Source organism: Dendronephthya gigantea, unplaced genomic scaffold, assembly GCF_004324835.1.
Source record: "Dendronephthya gigantea isolate DGI-Jeju-01 unplaced genomic scaffold, DenGig_1.0 000163F, whole genome shotgun sequence".
Taxonomy (NCBI): domain Eukaryota; kingdom Metazoa; phylum Cnidaria; class Anthozoa; order Malacalcyonacea; family Nephtheidae; genus Dendronephthya; species Dendronephthya gigantea.
Genome location: NW_021163173.1, coordinates 261,391 through 268,740, shown reverse-complemented (window position 1 = coordinate 268,740; position 7,350 = coordinate 261,391).

Sequence of the window (7,350 nt, the reverse complement as noted above, 5' to 3'; positions counted from 1 at the left end):
TTTTCGTGCTCGGCGGATGATTTTACTAAAGTTCTATCCAACAAAGGTTGGCTTATAAACGGTGAATTTTTTGAACGAATGAAATTTTTGGCCCAGTGGTAAATTAAGCCGCATCATCAAAAAATATCTTGCGCGAAGCGTATGTATTCGTTTGTATTTCAGCAATTTGTTCCAGATGGGCGAGTTGACAGCTCTGAAACGAAAGTAAAAGGTCTCTTTGCCTAAAAACTATCGCTGGTCAGTGGAACACTGACCAATAGCCTAGGTTTTACGTCGCATTTTGGTCGTGTCAAACAAAATTTTGTTCCTTCATAGGGGGCTGGGAAGGAGAGGGTCCGTTTTTAAGATAAAAGGAAAAAATATTTACAATATCATTCAGTACAGTGGAGTAGGAAGCACAATAGTTGGGGGGAGGCACAAATTCGTATATTCATACTGTAAAGACAATCGATTAAAAAAAAAATTGATCATGCACAGGCATGAACATCAATATGTGAGTATTTCGCTACAAGTGTTAATGTCATGGGGTATGTAAAATAGTACAGGAATAGAATTACACTGTTGTTGGTGTACGCTCCTCTTTACGTGAAAAAGAAATAACAATTCTTGTGTTTTCATAATTCAGATAATGCAAATATATCATACATGTATTTTCTACTGTTGTAAACTGAAAATCTCGACCCACAAAACGAAGGGAATAGCATCTCCTGTATCCCAAATTTAAAAATTTCTTGTAAGAGTGCTCCCCCTCAGAATATACGGCATAGGAACGCGATTCAAGCTGCTGCCGACAACGCCGTTTATTGCTTTACAGTAGAATTTGCAGCAATTCGTTCGAAGTTGCAGAAGAGGACTGTGCATGAACAATACACGCTTCAGTGAAGAGGACGTAAGCAAAAAGAATAGAACAGCCTTTTCGTTAGAATAGAACCAGGGGCGTAGCACAGCACAGAAGGCACGTGCCCCCCAAATTTTTCAATTGATCAAGAGTGCCCCCTTTTCTGCGTTTGACAAGTAAGGCCTGTTTTGCAGCCTATGTCGCTGAAAATCAATTTTAACTTCGACCGAGGGACTATTAACTCTTTATAGACTTCTAAACACATTGGCGTATGTCCATAAGCACGGCTAGTTACAGTTCAAGTACTATTTTAAAAGTAAAAATGCGCTTTTTGTTTTTAAACACAATGCAATATATGCCGTTATGCTCAGTTTTTTTAACGGGCCTACATTTTCTTATAAATCCTCTTTTTTCGCTCAGCCGAAAAAATGGCAGCGATTGAAAATTTTTTGGAAGACTGAACAGAATAACTGAACCTACATCTTTAGAAATATGTCCTCCATTATTTATATCGAACTATTTCAGCAAATTGTTCAATAAATAGATCGTCGTTTAACCGGCTAAACACCTTTCAACAACGAGCCTTTGGGAGTAACTTGTTCCAGGGTCTTTTCTGGAAAGTGCCCTGCGACGGAGGTTGTTTTCATACCTGGATGGCTCTGGGAAAAGACATTACTTTACCCAGAGAATGAAAAACCCAACACGAATTCCATTGTTGTAGCTATATTTTTCGGTGTTCTAAATTGCAGAGGCATGTTGTTAAGAGTGTGACAATTTTTTCGTTTCCAAAAAATAAAAAATACGATTAAATTTTGGTCAGGACCATCTAAAGCCGCGTTTACCCTACGTGCTTTGACCTGGCCTGGACCAGGCCTAGGTCTAGATGTGAACGTTTTTTATCCGACCCAGATCAGGTCCAGGCCACAAAATCCAGGCCAACAGCAGAAGGTGGCCAGGACCTGACCTGGGGCAAGATTTTGGCAATGTGAACAGGCTTTACCGAGTCCTGACAAGTTTTGAACTTAATTAATATATAGTATGATTTGTACTGGATACATATAGCATTACCACTTGGCGTGTTTTGGGTCTTTTTGGCTATCCCATATCATCAACAAGGAAGACAGTGTGAACGCAGTGCATATTACCTAGACTTGTGCAATACCTAGTCCAGGCCAGGTCTAGGCCCAGGAGTGTAAACGCGGCTAAAGTTACAAACGGCACTTGAATTCACAGCCCCTGATTGGCTATATATGCATGTGTGAAACGTCATGTCTAATAAGGACGTCATGGTGTAGGATCACCTTTGTACGTTCGCCATTACCACCTAACCTAACGCCGAATCTGGTGCACCAAGAAGGCGGCGAAAGTATATAGATTTGGATTCTGATCAACTGCAACGGGCAATCCATGTTTATTCATATCAATAGTTGCCGTGTTTATCAAGATTTTATAGTCAACAATTGACAAAGAGATCGCGTTCCAGTTCCCAGTGTAGTCGACGATTGACTAAAAGATCGCTTTCAGCTGGAAATATAGAGATCACTAACCAACTGATCTTTATGAAAACACTGCAGTGAACCTATATTGATGTTTGCGCCTGGGTACGAGGATGGTTTATACACAATTACACATGACGATCATATCTCTGATTGGGGCTGTATGTGAGAGGTGCTCATAAAATAACTTTGTTATATTTCTACAGCTTTTACGTTAACATAAACATGCTATTGACACCAAGTGCACACATGTCTGACCAAGTCTGTGTTTGTTAGATATAAAACTGACATATTTTTGAGATCCAAATGTACATAACAAACTCCATATGAGCGGCGATCGATGATGCCGTAGGACAACCTTGCGCAGCCAAACAATGTTCTAGTTCGCCTTTGCCACTCGACGGTTCATCATGGTAGATGATTCGCCACTCGACGCAAATTATGCTACTATATTAAACTGTCTAAAAGTGGGAATTCGCGACATATTTATCAATTTCAAATGAGGTTGCAGAAAAAGGTCTTGGATGTAGACCATGCCGTTGAATGATATCGTATGACAGTATCATAAAATATTTGCGAGTCAAAATTCTCGAACGTGTATGATATAAGCTACCTTTCGTTATTGCATAATTTTGTTTATTCTAATGTGCGTTCAGTAAATTTGTTCAGGATAGCGGCCAACTTGTGACTGGATGCACAAACGATCATTGAACAGTCGAACATTCGGATAACTGTAATTTTGTATACGCATTCTATCATGACGATGAAGAATGCGTCATTTAGACGCAAGAATTTGATCTGTTTTTTTGCCTCATTTGTTTATACGTCTATAATAGCCTAACGTACAAGGTATCAAGTCAAAGCTACTTGTTTTTATACATATCTTAACAGAACCGAATGACATTCCATTCGTTTCTATAATTACACAACTTCTTTGCGCTCTGATGATCATAATAAATAGGGCGCTTCCGCACTGGTGTGAATTTAAATGACAGTCCAGATTTCCAGCAGACTAGGAAGAAAATTGATCAAAGCTATACAGCGAATAAGAAATCGCTTAACCAAATTACAGGCTAAGAATGATTTTGTACATCGTAATTCATAAATTCAAAATTCGGCATATTTGTCAATACCGCAGCGAAATTTTGTCTGTATTTGGGTTTATCTTGGTATTTACGTCCTTGCCATTTCCGAAATAGAATGTGTATGCCATACCATATATGGCGAATGTAACAAAATCCTTTGGAATGTTGCCTGCGTATGAAAAGGAGAGTTTTTTCAGGCAACGGGCACATTTAATGCGCCACACCAACGAGGAATACAGCACTCGAAGCCAAGGGTCTCACATTTAGCGTGAAGAAGCAAGAAGCAGAAGTAAGCATTTCAAATTTACTATTTTCTGTTCAATAGTATGATATTAGGAAAACGTATAGCTTCAAACGCTGACCCTTTCGTTCGATATTTATTTTTTTAAGGTAAACAGATTTTGTATTACAATGGCTGAAATCTGTCCAAGTTGCGATCAATCAGTTTTCTCAGCAGAAAAGGCCGCGATTAGTGGAAAGAATGGCGAAGTTTGGCACAAGCAATGCATGAAGTGTAGCACTTGTAAAAAACGGCTAGATAGCGTGACATTTAACGAACATAAAGGTTTGTATGAATAGTTATCCAAATATGACCGCATGATAGTCTGTGCAGGGTGTTTAATGTTTATTATGCTATTTGTCCCTTTCCTGTATGTGTCTAAAGTCCTAATATACAAATACCGATAAGAATTAAATAATTTTTTGCTTCAGTCTTGTCTGTTGAATAACCAGATTTTCAAAAGAGCTGCGCTGCTGTGGCCACGCCTGAACCAAACATTATTATTAGGTGCACAGCTGTTCTGTCATCTGAACTTCAATTGAATGTAATTCAAATATCATTTTAGATATTTATATAAGCTTAGACAATATTTTGCCTGAACTAACTTTGTCCAACGATCGCGAATTTTCCCAATAGGATAAACATTCCTCTTCAGGCTGTTCATAGTGATAATTGTGTATCAAATGACAATGTCAAAACATCTGTTCTAAACAACAGCTAGTCTAATGGTCTGTTCCTTTGATGAAGCTCAGGGACAATTTATCATTGCAAATTGCTAAGGCACTTTTGAAGAATAAACCTTTTCTTTGCTTCGTAGTGAAAATTTTTAGGGCTCGACGCACGAATTGTATATATATTTCAGTCCACAGATGTTAATCGCGAGAAATGAAAAGAGCTTATATGCAACAGTTATCTTGAATGAAAATGCTTTTATGAAATAGTTCACGGTCAATCGAATCAAGATATGCAAAGAATAAATTGAATCATAATTCGCGAAGTCGAAATGTAGAAAACATATAACCAAGGCTTCGAGAAAATAAGATGAACTGCAAGCTGATAAGCTATTAATAGGCGTGCCTTTGAACTAAATGAGATAGTACTAGACAATTGCTCAAAATTCTATGCGTATAATGGAGTATATTTTCGGTTTGTGTCCGCATAAAAGCTTAATTGAAAAAACAATGAGCACATGTTTTGTTTATTGTATGTCACAGACAGAATAACGTTTACTTTGACCGGTGCTTTGTTGGTGATATTTTTTTTGCCATTTCAAGCATTTATGCGTATTGTCATTCATGGCAAATATGAAGATTACATTAGCAATTTCAATTGAACTCGTTAAGTACGCCTTAATATATTTTCATTCAGACGAAGCAGGCATGCATCACGCAGAGCTGGCATCCAACGAGTACACTATAACAACGTTCGTATGCAATGCTTGTCGCTTGTTTTCAAACCCACGCAAACAATAATAATTTAAATGTGAATTCTTTCCATAATATTGCTTGGATCTATCCGGCACTTGTCTTTTGAAATCAAATTTCAAATCATCATAAGTTATAACTTACATGCAGTCATTTTATAACACCTCTTCCCGTTGTCATGGTAGCAGTGACGTTTTCAAAGTTTTTGAGCAAAACACAGCGAATTTGGTAGTGAAAACAATGTTTTTTAGATCTTTGCTTTCGCGGTCTTCCTGTTGTTTTTGAGCGATATATTCCTCAAGATCCCTTGAACGATCTCACGTTTAACGTGCCGATTACGCGACAGAATGTTGTAGAGCTGTTTTATAATATGCGCAATGCCTGCTATATGACCTTAGTTTTTTTTAAATACATTAATTTTGAACCTTCTCGAAGCATCGAAGTGCGCTCTGCATGTTCTTTCCGCAGTCTTATATGCAATGGCAAGGACGAAGACACACAATAGAAGCCATCACACGCCTAACTCGATTTTAAACACATGCACGCTAATATTATTTTTAGAAGAAAATTTGAAGTGAGCGAACAGCAAACAAAAACTCGTGTTCGTCATTGAACAATTAGCTATCTCGAAGTTGAGAAATCTTGATAATGAAAATGAAGCATGAAAAGTGAACTAAGCTGTCGAAAACTTGCAGGGTTTACTTTCAAATGTGATTTAAAGTTTGCCGCTCCCGCGGTTAGCGATTTGTCGTTAACGTCGATCTCAAGGTCTCTATGAGTATAAGTGCAGTGATATATATATTGTTTATCATCAATGTGTCGGCGTGTGTTGCCGTGAGGAAAGCTGTGTGTTACACAAACACCCCACTAAGAGCTTACTGCGATCCTGACATATAATATATATTCCATTATTCTCAGGACAACTCTTCTGCAAGGCTCACTACAGCAAAGAAATCGGGGCTAAAGGTTACGGATTTGGACAAGGCGCAGGAACATTCCACTACACGGAATAAATGGACGTAAATCGTAGTGATATGCATCGAGGTTTATTTTGTATAGATTTTAAGGGAATTATCGAAACTGTCTATGTTCCTTGTCAATTGCTGGAGTATTAATTGCTTTATTGTAACTAATGCTAAAACACAAATAAAACATTTGTTTTTAGAGTAAACACTAGTTCAAAATATTTCTCAAAAAGCCAGTATTGCGCAGTGAGTACATTCTTTATCACTTAGGGCTGCGTTCCACTGTCGCGTTTTTTGTACGTAGCCTACGTATACGCACGTAAAAGTTTAAAATCGTTTAAATGATACTTATGAAATCAACGATTGAATAGATGCATAGGGTTGGAATCTGTTGATGATTTGGTGTGTTTTCCGGCATAGAATTCATTATACAACAACTTACAAGGTTTTAAGCCTTTAAGTGCGTGTACTTACGTGCAAAAAACGCGACAGTGAAAAGCAGCCCTTATGTTAGTTATGCAGCTATACTAATTCTCTATATAATGATGCATGAGAATCTTTGCCCTATATTAGACATGGGCGGTTCTGATTAAAATCAACAGTAGCCTGTCGGAAGTAAACTCTATTTTAGAATTCCTGCTATGCTATTATCCAATTTAGTCAAGAATAGGCGCCGCACTAGTCATGGGTGCGCAGTGCACCTCGCCTATTGCCAAGCCACAGCCCCATGGACATTGGCCATTGTAAAATCTCTGTGCAGCTTAGATTTAGTTTCTGTAATAACATTAATTAAGGCACCAGTTTTAAATACTTAAATGGGCTCAATGCGGTGAAACACATACGTGTATGGCTACCAGCTGTGCAGCACCAACATAAATCCAATCGATTTATAGTTTCGAAGGCAACTAGCTGTCGTTAAGAATTTATGCTGGGTTGACAGTAATCCGAAAAATCTCGTACACGCATTTTTCAAGGTTTTAGGACATTTGGAGTCCTTACCCATAAATCGCCAATTCTGTCGATGTGAAATAGTGCGGGTTTAAATTTGTCTTTGTCTTTGCTTTTGGTGTATTAAAATCGGTCATTATCGACAACACTCATGCAGAATTCTATTACAACAACCAACTCGCCAATATGACTAAATGTATAACTATAAGCAAAGTGCCAAAGTTAATAGAACCGAGTTATCAAAGCACGATTCACACTTGTACAATGGCAATTGAGTTAAAAATATGTCACAGACAATGTTTATAGAATCGCCA